Source organism: Monodon monoceros, unplaced genomic scaffold, assembly GCF_005190385.1.
Source record: "Monodon monoceros isolate NGI ecotype Baffin Bay Population unplaced genomic scaffold, NGI_Narwhal_1 Super_Scaffold_16, whole genome shotgun sequence".
Classification (NCBI taxonomy): Eukaryota; Metazoa; Chordata; class Mammalia; order Artiodactyla; family Monodontidae; genus Monodon; species Monodon monoceros.
The window spans coordinates 95,853,336-95,877,606 of NW_021703772.1; the positions used below are offsets into that span (position 1 = coordinate 95,853,336).

At 43.4% G+C, this 24,271-nt stretch overlaps 1 protein-coding gene across 5 annotated transcripts in view; it reads left to right on the forward strand.

Annotated features, from left to right (window-relative positions):
* Positions 1–24,271, forward strand: part of NCKAP5 (NCK associated protein 5) — a 1,052,051-nt gene that overhangs the window by 74,159 nt on the left and 953,621 nt on the right. For 3 of the 5 annotated variants that reach the window (XR_003793798.1, XM_029224400.1, XM_029224401.1), the window contains exon 1: positions 19,404–19,615. The exons of the other annotated variants lie outside the window; for them this stretch is intronic. The gene's annotated coding sequence lies outside the window, so the exon portion shown is untranslated. Of the gene's footprint in view, positions 1–19,403; positions 19,616–24,271 lie in introns of those variants that run through there. 5 annotated transcript variants of the gene reach the window in all.

Here is a 24,271-nt window from a genome sequence, read left to right on the forward strand (position 1 = left end):
AAAAAAAAAAAAAAAAAAAAAAAAAAGAAATACATTTTATATTAAGATGCAGTTGACAGATATAGATACATTTAGTACATGGCTTGCACTATATTTTCTATTCTTCTTAATTCTATTTTAACATTTTCAATTTTATTTCCATAACAAAATACTGTTCTGGACTCATTAAGCCGATTTAACCACCAGCGGGTTATGAACAATGATTTGAAAAATGCTGTACTAGAGGGACTGGAAAGTCTTGATGGGGGATAAAAGTTAAAATGCAAATGGAGTGATCAGTCATTACACTATCCTGTGATTTAGAAAATCAAACTGCTTCCTTTGTAAAAATTTGGCATCTTTGTTAGAGTTGGGGAGAAAAAGGCAATATCCTAGCATGGGTGATTTGAAGAAGAGAGAGGCATGAGTTGGACGCTGATGACAAGGTGTTTTCAAATTAAGATGAGGTTAAGAGAGGCTAGGGGAGAGGGAGGTGCCAGGAAGACCTCATCCTCACAGTGCAGGGAAGTTGGTGAGGGCCAACTCTTTCCCTGTACTGTCCGCATTTCAGACTGGGACAAACCCAGTTTCAAACCCCACCTACCTCTCCTCTGCCCCACTGAAGACTTCTCCCATCCTTCCCTTCAGGTGGAGACTGTGTGTACAAAATATATAAGTCCTCTTCTGTCATCCACATCAGTGTCTTTCCCAGGAAGATGTAATTATTCTGGATTTTTCCATTCCAATGTTCCCTGCCAAACTGAGACATGACTGAGTATGTCATACTCAGGTTATCTCCCAGATGCAGACGTGAGGCATTTTGGTTGGTCCTACAATGATTGTTATCTGATGATGAACCTTTATTATGTGCCAGGCATTGTTCTAAGTAATTTGCAACAGCTCTATGAGATGGTGGTGTCATTAGTCTCTGCATTTTACAGATCTGAGCCTGATTAAGTTCCTCAAGGTTACCTAGCTACTAAATGGTATACTAGGATTCAAACTCAAGCAGTCTGGCTCCTGAATTCTTGTTCTTACTTCTTGTTCTTAAAAATTATGATGACTGATATCATGGTGAAATTTGGTGCCAGCCTGTTTCTTCATGAAGGGAAATGAGGAGAGCTTCCAGGGCATTGATGATAGCCTACGAGATTAGGGCCAGGGCCCACCCGTAGTATGAGTCTCAGTATCCTATTTTCCCCTGAATTCAACTTTTGATGGAAGTACAATTAGCCAAGGCTAAAAATGGATTGTCTAATTCATAGATAGTGGACTGGCTGGAGACCTCTTTTGTTTGGTCCACTAAGTATTTAAAAAACGAGATCTTAATGCCTTTAGCTGGCTATGAACTCTCCTATTCATTACAGTCCCCACCGCTCCTTACTGTCCCCACTCTGCTCTTCACTTAGGTCACCTGCCTTGTTCCTGAAGGTAATGTGTGTGTGTGCATGCGCCTGCCTGTGTGTGTGTGTGTGTGTGTGTGTGTGTGTGTGTTGCTGTCTTAAAATGAGATCAAGTGCCAACTGACTTTAATCTGCTCATACCCCCACCCTGAGGCTTAGGAGAAGGCAAATTGGACATGAATCTAGCTAGTACTCTTTCCCCAGTACTTCACATCTAAGTGAGCGTGTATGGTTTTCTTTTGTTGGAGGAGAGCCCACTGGGAGCACCAGACCCTGAGGATCACCTGGTACCTCTTTTCCTGAAGTCGACATTGTTATATGTGATCCAAAAATAAGTGAGAGACTGTTGAGGAAGGAAGTCGAGGTGATGGTAGGTCACCCACATAAAGCATCAGCTCTCAAGGGTGAGTGAGGGCAAGGAGATAAGCCCTCAGGTCAAGTACAGAGGTGCTCAGGAACGGGCCAGGAATTTGAAGCAGAAGGGAAGGAAGTGACGGGGGATTCAGCGAGGGTATTATTGGCCTGCTGGTCACATGGCACTTGTGTTGGCAGCTTGCCGGACAGTTCTGAGACACAGGCCTTTACATTCGTAGAGAGTGTTTGGCTTCAGCTGATCATTAACACTTAAGTATTTAATGAGGCCCTACTAAGGGTCTGAATTCATTGTAACTGAATGAACTTTTACTATGGAAGATCTAAGCTCTTCATGAACTCTGTGCTGAAGGTGTTAAGGAGAAAAGGCCAGATCTGCCGATTATCTCTAATATCAGCTCATACTTAATCCCAGGCTCTTACGAGGGCCAACAGTGCCTCTCACTTTTTCTTTTTTAATGATCAGCACCATGCCAAGATATTATTTATGCCAAAACACAGAAACCTGATGCCAGAGTAAGAGATGGGAGGAGTTGGAGGAATCTTTTTCTCTGGAAAGATTTCAGAATGGAGAAATTCAGAGCAGCATAGACTTTTCTGTAGTCCAACAGATGGTTTGAATTCTGGAATTGTTACTTTCTACCTGTGTGTACTGGGCAGATACTAAAACCCTCTGAGTCTCGGTTTTCTCATTTGTGAAATAAGGTGAATAGTGCTTATAGTATACAGAACGTTATAGTATACAGAATGTTAAAATATATATATATATCACATATATAATACATAGAACATTATAGTATATAGAACATTGTCATAAAACTATTAAATGGAATAACGCATAAAATGATTAGCGCATGCCTAATACGTATTATGCGTTCAATAATTGCAATTTTTTTTAATTAAAAAAATTTTTTTTTCCTTGGCCGCACTGCATGGCTTGTGGAATCCTAGTTCCCTGACCAGGGATTGAACCCGGGCCCTTGGCAGTGAAAGCGAGGAGTCCCAACCACTGGACTGCCTGAGAATTCCCAATAATTGTAAAATTTTATTATCAGTGTTTTATTATCAGTGTTTCTTGAAATACTTGGAGGAAATCTAGATGGAGGTTGGTCTATGACCTATGACCAAATGATACTTTGTATGTTCCTTGCAATAGAACAGAAAGAAAAGTAAGAAACCCTAGCTGGCATTCCCAGTTCTAACCATGATGTGTCAGACCACTTAAGCTACCAGAAATTGTAGACGATAGAGTCTGCAAAGCGTGGGCTTTGATCCAGACAAGCTTGACCTTGATCTCTATTTATTAAGTCATTTTGGACAATCTAGCTTGTGTTTATGGACCTCCGTTCCCTCATCTGTAAATGGGGATAATATTTTTTCCGAGGTTTGGTATCATAAAATACTGTAACCACTCCGAATATGTCAGTGGCTTCTATTCAGTTACTTTCAATGCCTATCTCTGTGTGTTAACTTACAATTAAAAAAAAAATGGGATCTCACTGTTTATAAAATTTTGTATCCTGCTGTTTTCACTTAAGTGTCTTGTGGTTATTTTTTAATAAATTGTGCTCAAGAATCTATTTATAAAAGTCTGCATTATAGTCCGTCTTGTGGAAGAACTAGTTTATTTAACCACGTATTATTTGAAATGTAGATTATTCCCGTTTTTCATTTAAAAATAAAATTAGAAATTTCTTTTTTTTTTTTAGAAATTTCTTATATATTAATCATTTTTTCCATCTCTGGACAATTGCCTTTTGATCAGTTCCAAGAAGTGTAATTACGAAGTCAAATGATATGCCAAATTGCTTCCTAGAAAGGTTGTACCAGTTTACAACTCCTGTTGGCATTGTATGAAGATGCCTGTCTCACCATGACCTCAGCAACAGTGGTCATCATCCCAGACTCTGTTCTGCAAAATGGTTTTGTCTATGAAAATTTTTTATTAGCTGACTGGAGACATCTTGAACAGATAACAGTATATTCCTATCCCAACTTCTTATCTGGTCAAGGCTAAGTGAGGCTTAGAGAATTGTCTTAGGAGTTCAGATTTCATACCAGGTTGACGGGACCAGGAGACTGGAAACATGCCATTCATTAGAACAAAGGGTGAACCCAGAGCTGTTTTTACATTGTCTTAATTGAAACACCACTGGCAACTTAGATTACCACCATCTATAAAATGGGGACTTTTATGTCTGTTCCTTGGAGGGATTTTGAGTAGAATTTAATGGTGAGCTGATGTATCTGGATGTCTGCAGAGCTGCACATATTACAGCAGTCACCAGCTAATTACTACTATGTGTATAGAGGGTATAATTGAGTGGGAGCAGAGAATTAAACAGCTGGTAGTAGCACCTTTTAGCAGAAAGTAGGAGCAGCATGAATTAGATGTAGCTGAAGTAGGAGTGGATCATGATGGAGTGATTATTCGGAGAGCACGTGTAAATCTCTAGAGCAACACCCACGCTCCCTCAATTAGACCACATCAAGCCCCAGCTTCACCTAGAATGTTCTCAAACTTTTCTTGTGTCAGAATCACCTGGGGTGGGGGCCTTGTTTTTTTAATTATTATTTTTTATTGAAGTATAATTGATTTACAATGATTCAGGTGTACAGCAAAGGGATTCAGTTATATATATTTTTTTTTTTTTCAGATTCTTTTCCATTATAGGTTATTACAAGATATTGAATATAGTTCCCTGTGCTATACAGTAGGTCCTTGTTGTTTATCTCTTTTATATACAGTAGTATATATCCGTTAATCCCAAATTAACAGATTTGGGGGGTGGAGGCTTGTTGAACCATTGTTGAGTCCCACTCACAGTTTCTGATTCAGTAGGTACGTTTGGGCCTGAGAATTTGCATTTCCAATAGGCTTCCAGGTGACAATGATGCTGTGGTCCAGGGACCACACTTTAAAAACCACTGTCTGTAGTATCCCCTTGCAGCAGTTTAGCTATCATTAAATTAAACCACCACCTGCTGTGGATTTGTGTTTTTTCAGTGGGAGGCCACTGGCGTTTGCATACCAGCACCATTAAGCTTCACTAAAAAGCAGTCTTTTAATTATTTCTTCAGGACATGGTGTTGTGTCTTTGGAAAATGTAAATACAGTAAGTATACCTCTCCTTGATCCGTATCTTCATCTGGTGTACACATGTAGTCGAATGTGTATTGCATGGGCATGCCCAATATCGCAAAAAAGGAATATAGTCTAGCCAGTATTAGAATCAGCGGGTGCTTTTCAAAGCAGAGCTATCCAACTTAACAATGATTTACAATGAAAAGTGAAATTCCAGCCTCATTTCAGGCAAATGGAGGATCTCCTGTTTCCAAGGGCATATCTGTGAGAACTCTGGGTCTGAGTGGCCTGGGAAAGATAAGGAGACATTTCATAATTTCAGAGGGGACCTCAGCCCATAGACACAGAGCTGTGGTCACTGAGCAGACAGCCCTGTTTGGTTCATCCCTGTTCCAGGGAAATGGCTCCAATCCAAACACATGAGCAGGCCAGAAAGCAGGATTATGTAATCACCTGGAAGCACAGCCTGTCACTGCAGCTGTCGGAGGAACCTGTCACAGTTGGTTTGCCAAGGACCCAGGGCCAGATGCCTGCCCTAGGAGGACGCATTCCCAAACTGACACCTGGGCCTCGGGACAGCCAATGAGATTCCACCAAGCAGAACAGAGGGGCCCAGGTTAGCCAGTGTGTTCCAAAGAGAAAGACGCATTCTCTGTAGGAAAGGAAGAATCCCCGCAACAGGAGGCGGATGAGGAAAGGAAAGAGGTGCAGGCGTCTTATTAGATAACCACCTCCAGCCATGTCTTACAAAGCATGCGGCATTCTGATGCTATTCTCCGGGAACCCAGATGCATCTGAGACATTTCCTTCCCAAGTTTACATTTTAAAAATTTTAAACTCCTATTGAAGGGAGGGAAACAAATGTCCTCATTCAATAGAGATTTATTTTAGCAGCAATGGAGGATTAACTTGTGATGAGGTCATTCCGTGTGAAACAGAGTTCTGAAAAAGAGTCAGTGCTAGGGCCTAATGTAGATATGATTACATTCTTCTTGACTTAAATCATATTAGAAGGATGGGCAAGAAGAAGGGAAAGAGAAAGGAGATTGGAAGAAAAGGGAAGAAACAGGATGTCAGTTGAGCTTTTTAATAACTGATTGCAAATAGCTATTGAGCTTGGAACTACTTCTTTCTAAAACTCTGTGTGTGTGTGTGTGTGTGTGTGTCTGTGTGAGAGAGAGAGAGAGAGAGAGAGAGAGACTTTATAATGATTACACATTCTGGGTGTGTCATGCATTTGTATATTTGCACAAATGCCTGAGACATGGTCTTAAAAATTAATGAGCATTATTATTATTTTTAATGGTATTATTGTGTATTCAGGATGGAAGCATCACATGCAAAAAGAAGTCCATCCACAATGTTCCCTTACCTCTGAGGGTGTGCACACTGAATGTTGTAAGGTACCGAGAGGTGATTAAAGCTCGTGGGGAAATGCTGAATCTGTCTTGGAAATAAACCATGCTAATTTGTTCTAAGTGAGTAAGAGGCTTTCCTGAGCCTTCAAGAGACAGTCTGCATTCGACACTGTGATTTATGCTGCACCGTAACTGCATTACGCTGGCTAAGGTAGAGGCAGCCATTCCCCTCCAGTTATTAAAGCTGTTCATTTCTCCTTAGTACCCTGTGGTGCACAGGGTTTCCATGGTAAAAGAGAAAATAGCTGTTTTCCCTTCTATGCCTCTAGCCTGGGGTTCAATTTCCACATCCATCTGAATAATACAGAGCTCAGAGAAACAGAGGCACAGGAATTTAGATCCTCTTTGACTAAAGACTTGGAATATGAGGAATTTGCAATGTAGAATTTTTTAAAAATTTATTTATCTTCAACTTTTTTTATTTTCTCCTACCAAGAAGCAGAAAGTAGGATGTGGTTTAAAAATTCATCTCCAAGAAGCAGCAGTGACCTGGGTTCTCCCAGTTCAGCGCTAACTCATGGGCAAGCAAACAATTCACAAGGGAAACCAGGAGACTTGGGCTTCTTGAGTATCAGTAAAGGAATCCATGGCTGGCCCCTGTACCCTTGGATTGATGTGTTGGCTTGTCGGTTTTTCTAGCTTCTCTGCAGCATCCCAGTTGGATAAAAGGAAAAGAAAACCATTTCATCTCTGTTTTTTGTGTCGACATGTACAGAAGCCCAAAATACTGATGGTGTGTTCTTTATCTATCCTATTTGCTGGGAATTAAAGCAATTGCGTTTTCATGGTGAAATAAAAATGGAGAGAGAAAGGTACACATGTGATACCCCAGGGACATTGACATGGAGGTTTGAATTTTGGGCCCGGGTGTATCTCAGTTTAACACAGAGGATTTCCTTATCTAGGGAGAGAGGAGGGCATCAAAATATTTATGTAGTCTACTGATGCTGGAGGGCAATGTTTATTGCCATGGGATGAGGACATTAATCTTATCACTTGTTTCCCTTCCACTGAGTCATGTTTACTTCCTATTTCTGTCAAGATCTGTCTTTATTCCTGCATTCCAATCCTTTTCTCTCTCCAGGTACATTCACTTATCTGCTTTTACATGTGGACCTACGCTGGTCAACCCTGAACTGGCCTCCTGTCCTATAAAGGAAGGATGGAAGCGAGGCCAGAATCCTGCTAGAGAATCAAGGTCTCTGCTGGGATGTGCTGTTCTCACGTCCCATCTGACCTGTCCCTTTGAGTCCTGTGTGTCTTCAGGTTCCTCCCTTCCTGGTCTCTCACTACCGTTCACCCTCTTCTCTAGTTTCTTTATAAATACATGGAGTACACATACTACATTCACATCACGTAGAGTGACAGTTTGGTGGAGGCTTTAGGGCCAGCTGTTTAGTTAAAAATCCTAGCTCTGCCTACACATTGGCTGTGCAGCTTTGAGCAGTTACTCCACCCAAGTGTGCCTCAGTTTCTTCACTGTAAAAAGAGGATAATGGAAGGACCTAAGTCATGTGACTGTAGTGAGACTTAACTGAGCTAAGACACTTAAAGTGCTGGGAAAGGCATTTGGCACACACTAAGTGCTATATATGCATTTATGGTCATTATAGTTCCTGCTGCGATTATTTGACCTTACGCATCTTATTTAATTATTTTTTTAATATATTTTTATTTATTTATGTATTTATTTTTGGCTGCGTTGGGTCTTCGTTTCTGTGTGAGGGCTTTCTCCAGTTGCGGCGAGCGGGGGCCACTCTACATCGCGGTGCGCGGGCCTCTCACTATCGCGGCCTCTCTTGTTGCGGAGCACAGGCTCCAGACGCGCAGACTCAGTAGTTGTGGCTCACGGGCCCAGTTGCTCCACGGCATATGGGAACTTCCCAGACCAGGGCTCGAACCCGTGTCCCCTGCATTGGCAGGCAGATTCTCAACCACTGCGCCACCAGGGAAGCCCCTTATTTAATTATTAAAGCTGCTGTTCTGCTTTCAGTGTGTGTTTCTTTCAGATTATCTCTTCGGTTGCTTCCACACTGCAGCCTGTGCTGTGGTTTTTCAGATTACAATTTCTCACCCTGATTCAGCATCCTGGTTATCTAAGAAAACAGATTTTGATTATTCTGGAGAAACCGTACTTTCCCCATTTTTACCTAAAGTTCTCAAGGTTGGAGGTTATGACGCGGGTTGGGTTCTCTGGAAGCAGAAACTGAGTCTTATATTGATTGGGTTAGGCTATTGTGGGATGTTGACTGGATATAGACACCTGCAGAAGGGCAGGGAGGAATTTGGATTGGACACAAGGAGAAGGCATACCCTGTGATTCAGGCCCGGCAAAGCCCCAGCTAAGCCTACAGGCAGCTGGGGAATGCATATGGCCCTTGGCGTGACCCAAGTCAACTCAGAATATCCTTGCCTTTATATTCCTACATGGATAAGCTCACTTTGGGAAGGATGGGCCCTTGGGGGAGGCAAATCCTGAGGAGCTGGCAGCTGGGGGATCTCTGCAGCTTGTGGAGGGATCTGGCGGTGCGAGTCCACAGGTTCAATTCCCCACTAAAGGCTGCAGCCTTCCCAGGAAGGCGTACTACAACATCTCTTTGTAAAGACTTCACAACTTGGCCAAATGCCTTTTACTGAGATGGGTCGGGGAAGAAAAGGAGGTCGCCCGAGGGTAAGGGATAATGCTGAAGGAAGGAAGGATGGCTGGGAAGATGGATACACAGAATGGAACAGAGGTTTGTTTTTATAGGAAGCGGGTCTCAACAGGGAAGAGAGGAAGCCAAGCGGAATCTTCGTATGGGAGGGACTGACAGCAATCTGGGGGATGTTGAGGAACCTCTATAGAAATATACCATTTCCACTTGCATTTTTTTGGGGGGGGGCTTTGGGAAGTTGCTAATAGAAACTGTGGTGGGTTGAGTGATCAGCCCTCTTTTTTAAAATTTTAATATTTATTTATTTATTTGCACTGGGTCTTAGTTGTGGCCCATGGGATCTTCTTTGCAGTGTGCGGGATCTTTAGTTGCGGCAGGCGGGCTCTTTTTTTTAGTTGCGGCATGCAGGCTCTTAGTTGCGGGATCTAGTTCCCTGACCAGGGATCGAACCCGGGCCCCCTGCATTAGGAGCGCAGAGCCTTCACTGCTGGACCGCCAGGGAAGTTCCTGATCAATTCTCTTCATTAGCCCGGACTGAGGGGTTTCCCAGGATGCTTGCCTTTTAGTACAAAACTTGGGTCCTACGTGGGTTGGTATCAAGTCTTTTCCAAACCACCTCACGGGGTTACAACTGAAGCCATGGAATAATGGAAGAGCAGAGGGTTGGGAAACCATGGGCAGATATTTTTCTGTTTAGAGTGACAGGGAACAGAGGCATTATTGATGGTTCCTGCAGCGCCTCACATGTACTTGGCAGCTAATAAATATAGGTCAATTGGAAACTGAACATGAGGGCGATGAATTGAAAGAGAAAATGATTTGGAACAAACTGCTAAGGACAGGGAACGAAGAGTAAAGGAGGCAATAAATCTAGGATGCATACCAGAGCCAAGTGTCATAATGCACCCGAATACTTACAATGTCAGAGAGGTCAGGCCAGGTCGTGAGCCAGTGTCTTTGGTCCAGATCAGGGTGTTCCTGTGCCCATGTGTATAATGGAACAACCCTCTCTCTGCATGTGTCCTGACCTCGTGGATTCTGGAATATTCTTTCCTTCCTTCCTTCTTACTCACTCACCAGAGGGGTGATAAGTGTTTCAAAGTTAGTGAGAAGCCCAATTCTACTCTCTGGCATATCTACCCCTCTCCCCTCCCAGAGTGAGTGAGTCTCTCCTAGGACTGGACATGATGTAGGGCTGGTTTGGAAGTTTGGGACTGGGGAGTCGGGTGGGTGAGGGTGGGTTTACCTGCTTCAGGAGTGCATTTCTAGGGGTTCCTTCCTCCAAGTCCAAGACCCAAAGGGTTCGGTGGGAACTGATCTTGTCTCTATATTGCAATGAGAGCGACATCTGCTTACCTTGTTTCCAAAATATGGAATGTGTTCCAGGAAAGGCTGACAAGCTGATACGTTTCACTCACTGTGACCTTTGGACTTACTGACCTCATACAAAACATAGTTCACACTCAGTCAACAATTACATTTCCAGTGAAGAACTGGGCTCCCCACTAAGAACTTGCTCTTTGTAGCCAAGAGGCTGGCACATCACGCTCACTTCCCTGTACTTTATTGACAGGTTGCCTTTACTTTTCTAACACATAATCTCAGTTATAAGAGTTATAATAATCTCTCAGTTATGAGAGAGTTACCACCTCTCCACCTTAGACTAATGCCTCTATAGGTTGACTTTTTTTTTAACCAAAATAGGGGTGGAGATATCTTTTTCAATGTATTTTTCCATTATATCTCTCAATCAGTAGACCCCCAAAGAATATTCTCTGAGTATTCAGAGCTACTCAGATTCCACAATATACATAGAGCCTGGAATTCAGGAGGTGCTCAATGAGAATTCGTTGTGTACGCTGTAAACTGCTCCATATAATGTTTGGTGAATGACTCAGTGGATGAACGAGCAAATTCAATCACAAGTGGAAAGATAGTGATCTCAAAGATTAATACCTCCTTGTAACCCTTGAGTTCATATGACATTTGTTAGACAATCATATATTATTTTCTCTGGACTCCCAACATATTGTTCACCATTAAATGATGCTAATTGCAGCTTAGGGAAACAGGCAGATATGATCATCTGTATCTGACATGTGACTTGGAAGAGGGTGCTGAAGAAGGAAAAGAAAGAAGATGACAAAGAAGAAAGTCAGATTTATTTACCTGAGGTCTTGTCCCTTGGCCCCCGCCCTCGCCCCCCGGCCACCTCACCACCCACTTAAGCCTGTCCCTGGCATCCCAAGTTGGATCACATCTACATGCTTGCCCTTAACTCTTAGGCCTCCAGTGACTTTGTCTCCTCCTCCAACTGGAACAAACAGCTTGTACATGCCTAGTACCAGGCTGGCACAGAGGGAACTCCTGGCATGTAGAATAGGGTCTCTGTGTCAAGATGACAGCAGTGTGCTTGCGAGGTAAGAGTTGCCTACAAAAAGCAAATGGGAACACAGTAGTCCTTGCCGTGCGTATTGAAGTACCAAACTGGGCGGTGCAGAAGGCATGGGGACAAGGGGCTCAGAGGGCAGAGGTCAATACAGGATAAAGCAGACAGCATAATGTCAGTTAGCTCAGTTCATCCAGCCCCACCTGTAAATGCGTGTCTTCTCTCGGCTCTTTTCTGCAGGTGGGAGGAGGTGAGGGCTGGCAGGATGGGCTGTAGGACCTCTCCCAGGGATACCATTCTTTGAACTGCTGTATGTAGCCGAAATCTGCCCAAGATTTCATCTCAAAAGTATCCTATTGCTGAAATAACGTTACCAAGCCTCTTACACTCTAAACAAGGAATTTATCTTTTATTTATTGAAGTATAGTTCATTTACAATGTTGTGTTAGTTTCAAATATACAAAAAAGCGATTCAGTTATACATACATGTATGTGTATATACATATATGTGTATATACATATACATATATATACATATATATGTGTGTGCATGTACATATATATATTATATATATTCTTTTTCAGATTCTTTTCCATTACAGGTTATTACAAGATATTGAGTGTAGTTCCCTGTGCTATACAGTAGGTCAGGAATTTATCAGGAATTTTATACTTATTCCGAAGGTATTAGCCATAGCCTTAAGCGATTTCTACCTAACAATAGCATCTCGCGACTTTGAACAATGGTACTTACATTATTATAATTAGTGAAAATAATAAACGATAACCAATATATTGAATGGCCATTCTCCTTTGTTAATAGGAAGCCTCTGCTTTAAAATAATTTCCCCACCAGCAGAGTTTTAGGTCTCACAATAGGTTATTGTACCTGGAAAAGGCTTAATCTCTTTTAAAGCAATTCCCCTGGATTAATTTAAGGTATAATGTTTAAAACAGCAGTGACAACAGAGCTGCGGGGCTTTATTATCTACAAAGGTCTTATAGCCCAGAGTTGGGTCCCTTAGGCTTTCTGACTCCTCAGGAGAATTATGGAGGCTTATAAAATTTTTTTAATTTAATTTGTATTTTTTTTGGCTGTGCCATGCAGCTTGCGGGATCTTAGTTCCCCGACCAGGGATTGAACCTGGGCCCTCGGCAGTGAAAGCGGGGAGTCCCAACCACTGGACAGCCAGGGAATTCCCTATGGAGGCTTTTAATACCATAGTTTCCTGGACAGAGGACCATATCTCCACACCATAGTGAGCTTTGCCTGGGAATGTGAGGAAAGAAGGGACACTTTCTTTTGCTGGGGGGGACATTGGTGGGAGAGGCCAAATGTGCATCACCCCTGCTTGCACTGGTGACCGTTGCTTTCCTGTGTCTGCCCTGGACCTGGGCAAGCTGCCTGGGGCCCAGCCTGCCTGCTGCATCCCTTGCAGCATGGGCCCTGGGTTTCTCCAGGTACTCTTTGCACCTGAGCTTGCAGCTGTCCCCTGCCCTGGCCCCTCCATCTCTGCCCTTGCTGTTGACTTCCCAGGGCTGTTTGTTGGGGACACACTGCAGAGAGGGCTGTCTCTCTCACTGATCTGTAAGAATGCCTTTCTAAGGGGCCTTTGAGGAATATTTGCCACAAAAATAAGGTGTTTCTGGGGCCTAAAATATCAGGCGACCAGAAAAAAGAACTCCTTAGTGTGTATGTGTATGTGCTCACTTCCAAAGGGAAAAAAAAAAAAAAGAGGAAAGAAGAAAAGGCGCACCCCTCCTCCAGTCCGCCCCTCCAACAGACCCCTGACCACAGTTCCCACTTTTGTCTTTTCAACTTAAGAGGCTTTGTCAGCATGAAAGGAGGAACGCTGGGGCCTCTGGACTGTGCCCCGGCCGGCCCAGGGCTCTGCTGACCTTTTGGGTAAATGCAGACAGAGGTTTCTGAGCCTGAGCCCTGTCCCCTGTGGGCCCACCCTGCCTCTACCCTGGGGCATCCTCGGTGTTACCAGCCTTTCCTCTAGGCCTCTGATCCTGGGCTGCTGGCAAGGGCCTTTAAGAGGAGGTGTGGCAGGGCTAGGGTGTGCCAGAGCCCCAGGGTTTCAGGAACCGTGGGGAGCTGACTGTCAATGCCATTCAGGGCAGGCTTTATTAAAGGCACTCATCACACCATAATCCTGGTCTCAGGCACCACCCTGGGAAAGCCAGTGGCTGTCCCCTTCCTTTCCTGATTTTAATGCCTCTCCATAGCTGGTGCAAATGGAACTCAGGGCCTTTTTATTTAGACAATCGCCACAGCCCACAAAATGCTCTCAGTTTACAGACAGCTATGTCCCTTGAGGCTTCTCTGTTCTCAGGTTAGAAGGAACGCAACACGCATCTACTAGTTTACTGAATTTACATGAATCTTCGAAGCAGCATGGTTGGACCCGGCTTGCGATTCCAGATTTTAATGCTGTACGTTGATTTGTGTAAAATCAAAGTCAGGGCAGGAATATGGCTCCCCCATCCTCTCCCCTTTTTCCACCTCCTCTCGCCCAGCCCTTTTTATTTGGGGCCAGCAAAGTAGTTACAAACGTCAAACTCACAGTATGCACTGTCAACAGCACAATGAGGAAGCTGAAACCAAATCCTCCAACTTCGAGGTGATACTTTACACTTATTCGGGGCCTTTCATCAAAAGCCTCCAGTGCCTTAGGGAGCATTAACCCTCGCTGTACCTCCCGGGGTTGGGCCTGGAGCCCAAGCTGGTGGAGAAAGCAAATGTATGAGGGGGATATCACCACATTTCCAGGGCAGGTCCCAGGCTAATCGTCATAGATGCTCAAATTTTTTATCCCTTCCGTCCACCTCCTCTTTCAACGGGCATCTGCCATATCAGCCCCCCGCCCCCCAAAGGTCCCTGGTGTCTCAAGAGTGTCAACAAGCCAGTAAATAGGCTGCATACGGCAAGCTGCCCTCCCTCCCCCCTTGGAAAAAAGAAAGCATTTCTAGGCTGGAAATATGATCTATCTATCATGAAATGCATCTAAGCCTCTGTCATGGGAGTAATCTGAACTTCGTTGGGCTTCACACTTTATGGTTTACTCTTGTTTCTGTTGGATTTATGTATGGGGACTACAGTGACATTGGCAGCAAGGAAAGCCTATAAATGTCTTTGTCCGACTACGTGTTTGGGACCATCCATGTGGCACCTGCTGTGTCTTTTCCAAGTTGCACTTGGTGTCCCAACGTTGTGTCAGGCGTGATCTATTGCAGATGAGGGTCACCAGGAATTTCGGAGGGACAATGGACCTGACCTTTATCAATGTCTGATCATAGATAAGAGAGTCATATATTTACTTCTCTTGGTATAAACAGTGTTTCTTAAAATACAGGATATATGTATACGTACAGCTGATTCACTTTGTTATAAAGCAGAAACTAACACACCATTGTAAAGCAATTATACTCCAATAAAGATATTAAAAAAAAAATACGGTCTGAGGCCCATCTGCATGAGAATGATGTGGGTCACTTTCTAAACATGTAGATTTTCAGGTCCCCCAGGGACTCATACTCTCAGAACCATGCTGATTTGTTTAGGAAATGCTGAAGCGTTCCTGTGTGAAGTGTTCCTTCTAACACCTCTGCTTCCCATTTCTGATCATGTTAACTCTTACAGGGCAGGCTCGCTGGCCACAGGCTGTCTCTTAAGCCCTGGTAGAACCATTACCTCCTTGAACAAAGGAACAGGAGTTACTGAAGGTTCTCAGTGTAAAGGGAAACAGGCCATAAACATGATTAAATGCCTGCCCTCCAACATTTTCTCCTTCCTGCACCTGGATCTTGTGCATCTCCAAGGGCATGGAGCGCTTACTCCACAGTGATGCTCTGGGATTAAGCCCTGTGAGTCTGAGTCTCATGGTCTTTGAGGCCTACAACTTATCTCCTCTAAGGGCCAAGCAGAGAGGCTGGGTTACAGAGAGCAGCATAAGTCACACTCGTTCAAGATTGAAGTCTGAAGGTCACTGCCGTCTGTGTATAGGAATCAGAACTGAGTACTTTAATGATGGCTACACGTTTCTAAATTCCAGTTTGCCCTTATTCATATTGGTTTCCCAACTCTCTGTTCAATATTTATAATCCTCAGAGGGATGGATCTAGGCCTCCCTTGGGGTGCTGGAAGGTCAGGCAGAGTTGAAATGGTGGCTCGACCGCTTATTATTTGTGTGGTCAGAATCACATCACTTAAATAACATCTCTCTCTGGGCCTCAGTTTCCTTGGTTGTAAAAGGGGAGTGGTAGTGATAGTATTAACTCATTGGGATATTTCAAAGGTAAATTAGATGATGTGTTTAAAGCAAATGGCACATATGAATGCTTGATAAACGGCAGTAGTTATGTGTTTAATAGGATGAGGGGGGAGATAGAGGGGAAATTAGACACTGGAGGTAGAAACTATCTGAGGACAGCCTTGGTAGGAGCCATCAGCAGCAAAAACCTCCAAGGGACCTCTTGGCTGTGTTTCACATCTTGCAGATCTAATTACTATCTCTGACTTTAGAGATTTTCCAGTTTACGACAGAAAACACTTAAACATGAAGAATACGTCTTAAGACTTTAAAAATAATGAACAGGTAAACAGACACACGTATGCCTGTTATACCTGCCCGGCCGTCCTCCCCTGAGGATGGCAGTCTCGTGGGGAGAGGGAAAATTGCCTGAATGAAGGACTAGAAGGCACTGGAAAGGATGCTGGGCCGAGCATCTCAGCAGGTGGAGGTGATTTTGGCAGCAGCATTAATGATCCCCTGGTACAGGTGGGGAAGAAAGCCCCACCCATCCCCCTTTCCAAATTGTAAGTCAAGTTAAATGCTTGTCTTTACCTCTCAGCTGGAAAAGTGTGACCCTATCACACCCAAGGGGCTCCAAATGTGCTTTTAAATAGAAGAATCCGACCTCAGGTTCCTATGATCTGTGGATAAATAGACCATAAAAACAAGCAAGAAATATGGCTGTGCTTTCATTTTTCTTTTTTTGAAATTAATTTATTTTAATTTATTTATTATTTTTGGCTGTGTTGGGTCTTCGTTGCTGCACGCAGGCTTTCTCTAGTTGCGGCGAGCAGGGGCTACTCTTCGTTGTGGTGCGCAGACTTCTCATTGTGGTGGCTTCTTTTGTTGCAGAGCACTGGCGCTAGAGCACGCGGGCTTCAGTAGATGCGGTGCGTGGGCTCAGTAGTTGTGGTGCACGGGCTTAGTTGCTCCGTGGCATGTGGGATCTTCCCGGACCTTGGCTTGAACCCATGTCCCCTGCATTGGCAGGTGGATTCTTAACCACTGTGCCACCAGGGAAGTCCCTCATTTTTCATGAAATGATTACAGACATATCTTCTCACTAGGAAGTAAGACAAGAGTCCAACATGTTTTCTCTAGAGTAATGGAAATAGTGCTTTGAGAAACCTATCTACCTTGGTGGAAATTTTCAGTCATTTTTTTCCTTGGACTTTTTTTCTTTTTTTTTCCCTAAAGAAAAATGTGGTATTGATATCTAGTATATGGCTTATGTTTGTGAGTTTCCACTATGGAGGCCTAGAGGCTCTATGTAGGGAGACAGAGCTGTGTTTGGTGCCATCACTTTAGCCCACTGATTTCAAAGCCCTGATTGCCTCCGTAATAAAGCTCCGAAGACTCTGTGTGGATTAGACTTTCCTAACCTCACCCTGAAGAATTCCTTAATGTTCGACCAGCCACGACAAGATGCTGGGCAAACCTGTGTCCTTACCAGTTTCCTGACTCTCCCTCCAGAGCTTGCTGGCAACCAGTGAACTGAACCAAAGCGGTTCTTGCTTGTCTTACATTAAAACTCCATTTGTCAAACAGCAGTTGCACAAGGAAAGGTCAGCACTTTATGTTCTGAGCACTTAACTTTAATCATTTCTTACAGTGGACAGAGTCCAAGAGGTTTTCAAATTAGTCCTTAAATGTAAGGGAAGGAATGTCGGTGGTTCCATCAGGAATAAAAATCTGGTGCCTGGTTCTCCTTCCTTGTTACCCCAGCCCATCTCCACGCACTACTGCATCCTAGTAGAAACACCACAAATCTGCATCCAATCAACAGATCTTTACTGAGCATTTACTATGTCAGACATGTGTCGAAGGAGTAGCTAGGTTTCTCCTTGTGATTTATTTTGAAAATTATACACTCTTGTACTTTTATTATTTTTTTAATAACAAAAGTGGAACACGCTCATTGAAAACAATGTCAAACCACACAGAAATACAAAAAGTGAAAGTTCCCTTATCTAACTCCCCAAGGATAAGCAGTGCTAACAGTGTGTATAATTCTTCCTATCATTTGCTACACTTTGCTTTATTCATTCAACAAGCTCCTGCCTACTTCTTTCCATGTCAGTATATGCAGTTACCTCAATTTTTTCTAAGATTTTTATACTATACATGTACCATCATTTGTATACCTACCTTTTCTCGTATTGATGTATATTTAAGTTGTCTCTACTTTATTGGTTTACAATAATGCTGCAAAGAACATTCTTGAGCTTATATCCTTAGGCGCTTCTGTGAGCATATCTGCGGGGTCCCTCTGGAAAAGTGGAATTGCTGGGTCTAAGGGTTTGTACTTAAAAAAATTTAAGGTACCTCTAATTTGCTTTCCGTAAATATTGTGTTGATTTGAACCCATTAGTGGCATACGAGATAGGCACTACCTTTAGCTGATTCCTACATCAAAGTGGAATATTTGAAGGCCTTGATACCCTACCAAATCAATAATCTATCACTGCTCTTAGAAAAAAATAATTTTTGGACGTGCCAAAGAGCATCCACTCATGTGGCGACCAGTGAGATGCGAGGTCATTGTTTTCCAAGGGCAGGGAGAGTGCTTATCTAAACATACACCCCATTCCATGGACTCTGCTAACTGTTCCTGCCTCAGCCCTCAAGGTCCTTCTCCCCCCATTTCTGCTTAAGATTCACTATGGCAGGAGGTTTGTGTATAAACAAATAACACAACACAATGGCTGCCCTCAAAGACCTTTCAAAGTGACTTGAGGAGACAGAAACACAGATGGCTAAAAAACAAGCTAAAAATACAAGTCAGTATATAAAAAGCAGCAAATAAATATAGTCAGCATCATTATAGCAGTTCAGAGGAAGGAAGGAAAACAGTGGGCTAGGGTGTCCAGACTTCATGGCAGGGATGTGGTGTAGGATTTGTGGATTTCTCAGGTGGCGGGGAGGTGTGCGTGGGGAGAAAACTGTAAAAACCATGAGTAAGAACCAGCTCAGAGAAGAAGGGAGATTCCTTGAGAGCGTGGAAAACAGCAGGGAAAGGGCACATTTTTATCTTGCTAGTTGGAAGTGGGCGTGGCTTACAGCACGAGATGATTAGAGATACTTGCCAAAGATTATTTATTGATTGATTTTTTGGCATGATGGGAGTGGTGTAGGAAGGTCATTAAGAATCTGAAGAAGCCTTTCAGAGCTCTTCTCAGAAAAGAACCCTCCGATTTACACACACACAATTTTGGCTACATTTCAGGGAGCCCCTGTCCCAAGTTGAAAAACTTTTTAGTGTACCTAAAAAGAGTTGCAACTCAGGACAAGACATCTAGAAAAAAAAAGTCAGCCAGGTATATATATATATATATATATATATATATATATATCTCACATAAAAGTTGTTAGGCGATGTAAGACGTAACTAATAATTCATTTATTCATGAATCGTCAGACTCTGAAGCAGACTGGAGACAGGTGGGTAACAACTTGTTAGGAGCCCGCTGGCTCTGCCATGGCTTCAGTTTAGCCAGCGTCAATCGGTGGAGGCGATTCTCTGCCTTTTTCAGGAGAAACGATCTGTCCTGAGGGAAACCAGGCTCTTGAAAATTTGAATCAATGGGATTATTTACGCTTGCATCACCGGAATCCACTCGGAGATGCCCGGTTTTTGCTGCAGAAAAGATACTTTTCCTCCCCACCCCCTCCTTTCTTTTTGACAGTCAGTTAATAAAGACTCAACAATAAGCAGCTGTCGGTGATGTCATGTGGGACTTTGGCCACGGAGCTTATATTTACAAGCTCCGAGCAACCACGGAGCCGCAGCCCTGGGAGCAGCGGATCTCCGCAAACTTGCTCTGAATTCGCGGCAGGAACTTTTGCTGCCGCTTCGGCTGTTCAGAGAAACTGAGCGTGTTCTGTGAGCCCGGCCTTTTCATGCTTCACAAATAAACAGAGGATCAACCCGGGAGGAAATGTTTAGCTGGAGAGAGTTGTTGCAGTTCCTGTGTTTGTCTCCAGGACTGTGAGATGTGTTGACTGCAGAGCTGACAAGTAAGACTGTTGGAATTTTAAAAACTCTTGTAACAGTTTTTCGTATTTATACAGCTTGCTTTGCTTTTAAAGTGAGATGGTGATGTGTACGTATTTCTCCGGGCTCTGTCACTGCCACAAGTATGCATTTGTTTCAAGTAGTAATTACAGTGCGCTGAGGTTGAAGGGGTAGGTGCAGAGGGCTCAGCACGTAGATAACAGGGTACTGGATTCCTGATCTTAATTTGCCTCTGCAGGGAGGTTGGCAATTTTCTTTTCTTTATTTTTTTTAAATAAAAAGCCACCAACCATACAGAAGCTATTAGGTTGACCTAGGAATTTTAATAGAAAACTGTAAAGACTAATTTTTAATCAACCAGTGTGCTGGAAGGGAAAACCCACTCTTGATTTTCATCTCTCATCGTTCCTGTGGTGTATAGATTTCTAATATGTGCGTGTCGTTCAATTGTCTCCTTCCCTTCTTGCCTACACCCTCCCCCCAAACGCACGCACACTCATAAGCTCATTCATTCTCAGGGAGTTCGAAAGTATAGACAAATGTTTTGAAGTGGAAACCGTTTCTATCTGGATTTCTTCCCTTTAAGTACCTGGAGAAATGTTTGCTGTTCTGACTTGTCTTCTGGGAACCTGAACGCAGGTACTGCTGAAAAAGTTCAACTTTGACACTCAGCTCGGTGGGGACGTGAGATCCACAATCCTTGCTTTCACTTTCCTCCCAACTCTTTCAAACTCTCCAAATATTCTTCGGGGAATGGGAAGGGTGGGATCTATGTGCCGCCAGCCTGAACCCAGGCCCCCTCTCATCACGGTTGCCCTGGGCCACCTGGAAGTTCTGCGTCAGAGCCACGTGGATTTGTCTTTCTGCTGCATGCTTCTCGCTGCTGGGTTTGCACCTGAGTGCCTGCAGTGAATTCAGCCCCTTGTAATTAGTAGCGCAACCTGGCTGATGCCTGCCATCCAGTCCTGACAGCCCTGCTGCACGGATTGACAAGCGACTGTTAGTCTGTTACGTCCTGCACATGAGCCCCGTGACTCCGTACAGGAGACCCAGCTGTTCCTCCATTCAGCGGCTCCGTCAGCAGCCCACAAGAGCAGGGACAGCCTTCCCTGCCTTTCCCTTTTTCTCTGGTCTCAGAGAATTGTAAGAAGCCAGTGCCTGAAAACTCCTAAAATATTTGATGGTTTTCCATGGAGTTCTAAGGTGGGCAGCCTCCTTCTGCGTGTTTGTCAGCTCCAGAGTTTTCCATCAGAGCACACTCTCTTGCATATGATTTTTAAAAAATTTTATTGGAGTATAGTTGATTTACAGTGTTGTGTTAATTTCTGCTGTACAGCAAAGTGACTCAGTTATACATATATTCTTTTCCATATTCTTTTCCATTATGGTTTATCACAGGATATTGAATATATTTCCCTGTGCTCTACAGTAGGACCTTGTTGTTTATCCATCCTATATATACTAGTTAGCACTGGATATGTTTTATGTATTAAAGCTCAATGCTTTCTGTGAATTTTTACTTAAAGAAAGGGATGTGCTACTAAAACAGTTTCCAAACCATTATTCAAAGCTTATCTTTTGCAGAAGAAAACCTGAGCCATGAGGAGGGGAAATGATTGGTCCAAAGTCACCCAGCAAGACCGTGGCAGAGCTCCAACTAGAAACCCAGCCTCCCGTGCTTGTCCCGGCATGCATTTCACATTTCAGTTCTTCCAGGTTGTAGAAGAAATAGGATACACGTGTGGTTCCTAGCCTTCTTACAGGAGCTGGGCTGTGTGAAGGTGTATAGATGAAGGTGGTCTGGTAAAGAGAGAACATTCCTGTTTTGTCTTTGGCTCTGGGTATGTTTCTTAACAACTCTGTTTCTCATTATTTTGGCTAGAGAACCAAAGAGCAGTCTGTGATTATTTGACAGATGATGACCTAAAGGCAAGCCGGGCATTTCAGGCAGTGGAATAGTACAGAAGGTACTTTGCATCAGGTGCAGGCTGAGAGACCGAAGGTGGTTCCCAGCTCTGACATTTTCTGTTCCTGCTTTACTTCCAAGTCTCAGACTTCTTTTATTGACCACACGTTACTTGTCTTCCCCTTCTTTGGGGCTCCTCTTGCCTGTGGAAACTTTACTTTCTCATGGATTCTTAGCCCTCACCGTCATTCTCTCACTGCAGCCTGGACCTCCAGTGCTGACATTCAACTAGATTCCACTAACACCGTGCATTCCTCTTTTTCCCTGGAGCCTTCCTTGCCCCTGACACCCCTGCTTATGGGATGCATCTGTGGATTCTTCAAGTTGAAGTGATGATTTTCTTCTTTGGAGCCTCATGGTATCCTGTGCTGATTTTTGCTGTGGGATCTGAAGCTCTATGCTACCTAGTTAAGAGCCTCTTTCCATCAAAAGCCAGGGCTATATTTCAATACTTCCTATATCCACGGCACCTAGTACAGAGTATAGTAGTATGGTAGTTCAACGTGTAATAGCAAATAAGTAAAGGAGTGAATTGCTTAAGTATCCCCTTTCCTGCATCAAACACCCATGCCTCTGCACGTGGCTGACAAACACATCATGTAAATGTGCTGAGTGGCTTGAAATTCTTCTTCACTCTGGTTGAAAGCTCTCAGCGCCAGACTCCCCGGTATGCAAACAAGGACTATTCCTGATGTGGCGCCGCCAACCTCCCATGCCTCATTTCTCGCCACTCCCTCGCATGTACTATGTGTCTGCCCTGGAGGTTCCTAGCATGACAGTCCATCTATATCTTCCAACAAGGCTTGAGGGGCAGCATGGTGGAGCGATTGAGGACTTGGGTTCTGGAACCAGACTGCCCAGGCTCAAGTCCTGCTTTCATCCCTGGCCGGCTTTATGATCTCGGTTAATTCACTTGACTTTTCTGTTTCAGCTTTTCATCTTTAAAATGTGGCTAGTAAGAGTGCCTACCTTATGGGAGTATGGGGAGAATGAAATACATTAATATAGCTAAAACCCTTAGCTAAACACTTAGCTATACATCAATATAGCTAAAGCAGGCAGAGATTTAAGTAGTGATGAGTATTAGCTGTTATCATCGCTATCGCCTTACCAGTGCCCATGTCCTACCCCAGACTTAATGAATGGGCATTTCCAAGGTGTGACTCAGACACAGGAATAGTTAAAAAGTTCCTCAGATGATTCGGGTGGGAATTCCTGTCTTAGCTGCTAGGAGCTGCTTTCTGTTACCTAAACATGCTGGGTTTGTATGTTCTTTAGCACCTCAATATCTTTACACTCTTGCCTGTGGCACCTCCCTATCCATCCAATTTATCCCCCAGACCATTTTGCCAAATTTGTAATCTCATGCCTAGCTAGGCACCTGGCACAGGGTGAATTCCCAACAAACAAATGATGGAAAAAAAAAATGTATGAATGTGTGCTTGATGGGTACTCTAAGAGAAGATTTAAATTTTCTTCCCCATAATCACTACTGAGTGATGCCTGTATACCAGGCACATTTCTAAACACTTCACAGGTGCTGTCTCATTATGATCATTATACTCATTTTCCAGGCAAGGATACTGAGGTTTAGAAAGGTGAGGTAATGTGCAAAGGTCACATAGTCAGTAAGAGAGGCAGAGGCAGGATTTGAACGCTGAGCCCATACTCTAAACCTTTCATTGTACGGCTCTCTGGACACGTGGAAGGCAGTCTTTCTCATGAGCTTTTCTTATGGTGGAACTTTGATTTTTCTTGTCTTCCCTTGGACTGATGGTACTGGAGAGCAGCAAATCAGATAAACACTTCAAGGTACCAGCCGACTGAAGTGGTGGTTCACATTTTCTAGTCTTGCAGAAGGGTCAAAGCCCATGCCCAGCCCTTTGGTATTTTTGTTTTTCTCTGAGTCTCGGACAAGAATCCCCTTGCAGGTTGGGCTGAGTTTATGGCTCAACATCAAAATTATTTGCGCTCTCGGTGTATGCGTGGGTAGGCTGAGTTCAGCTTGGTCAAGAGTATAATTCAGGGGATTTAGATTAAAAAAAAAAATTGGAAGTAATGGTGGCCATTTGGTTGGTTTCTGGAAAAGTTTACCAAGGGAAGTGGTAGTATTTTGTGATAGTGGGTTTAAACAGCCAGAATGGTTGACGTTGAACACTGGCAAGTCATAGAACCAGTTAAACACAAGATACCTTATAGCCTTATTTTTCTCTACTTCTCTAATTCTACAAAGTTTAATGCCTTTGGAATTTTAGATTCCCATTGTGCTTTCTTTATAGATGAAATAATAAATCTCTTGGATACATAGAACATTACCCACAACATTTACTGTGCCCACAATACATACTTGTCTAATGAAGTGTGTCGTGTCCTTTTGGAAGCCTCAATTACACAAGGTACTTCCCAGTAGTTACATAAATTAATGTGGTATTTTCAGGGCAAGAAACCAGATCTCTCCTCTTAGAAATAAACTTTCTGGATTAGTGATTCCTTGGAGTAGAATTTGGATGCACTGTAAGAACCCAATGGGCTGAGTTCAAGAAGAAAGTCCCAAACCCAAACCCACTGGAGCATAAGCTTGGATAATGATATGGCATATACATATTATGATGTTGAAAGACAAGCTGTTAGTTCTGAAACGTGGGAACAAGTGTGACTGTCAAGATGTGTGTCTGACAAACTGTTCCATGAA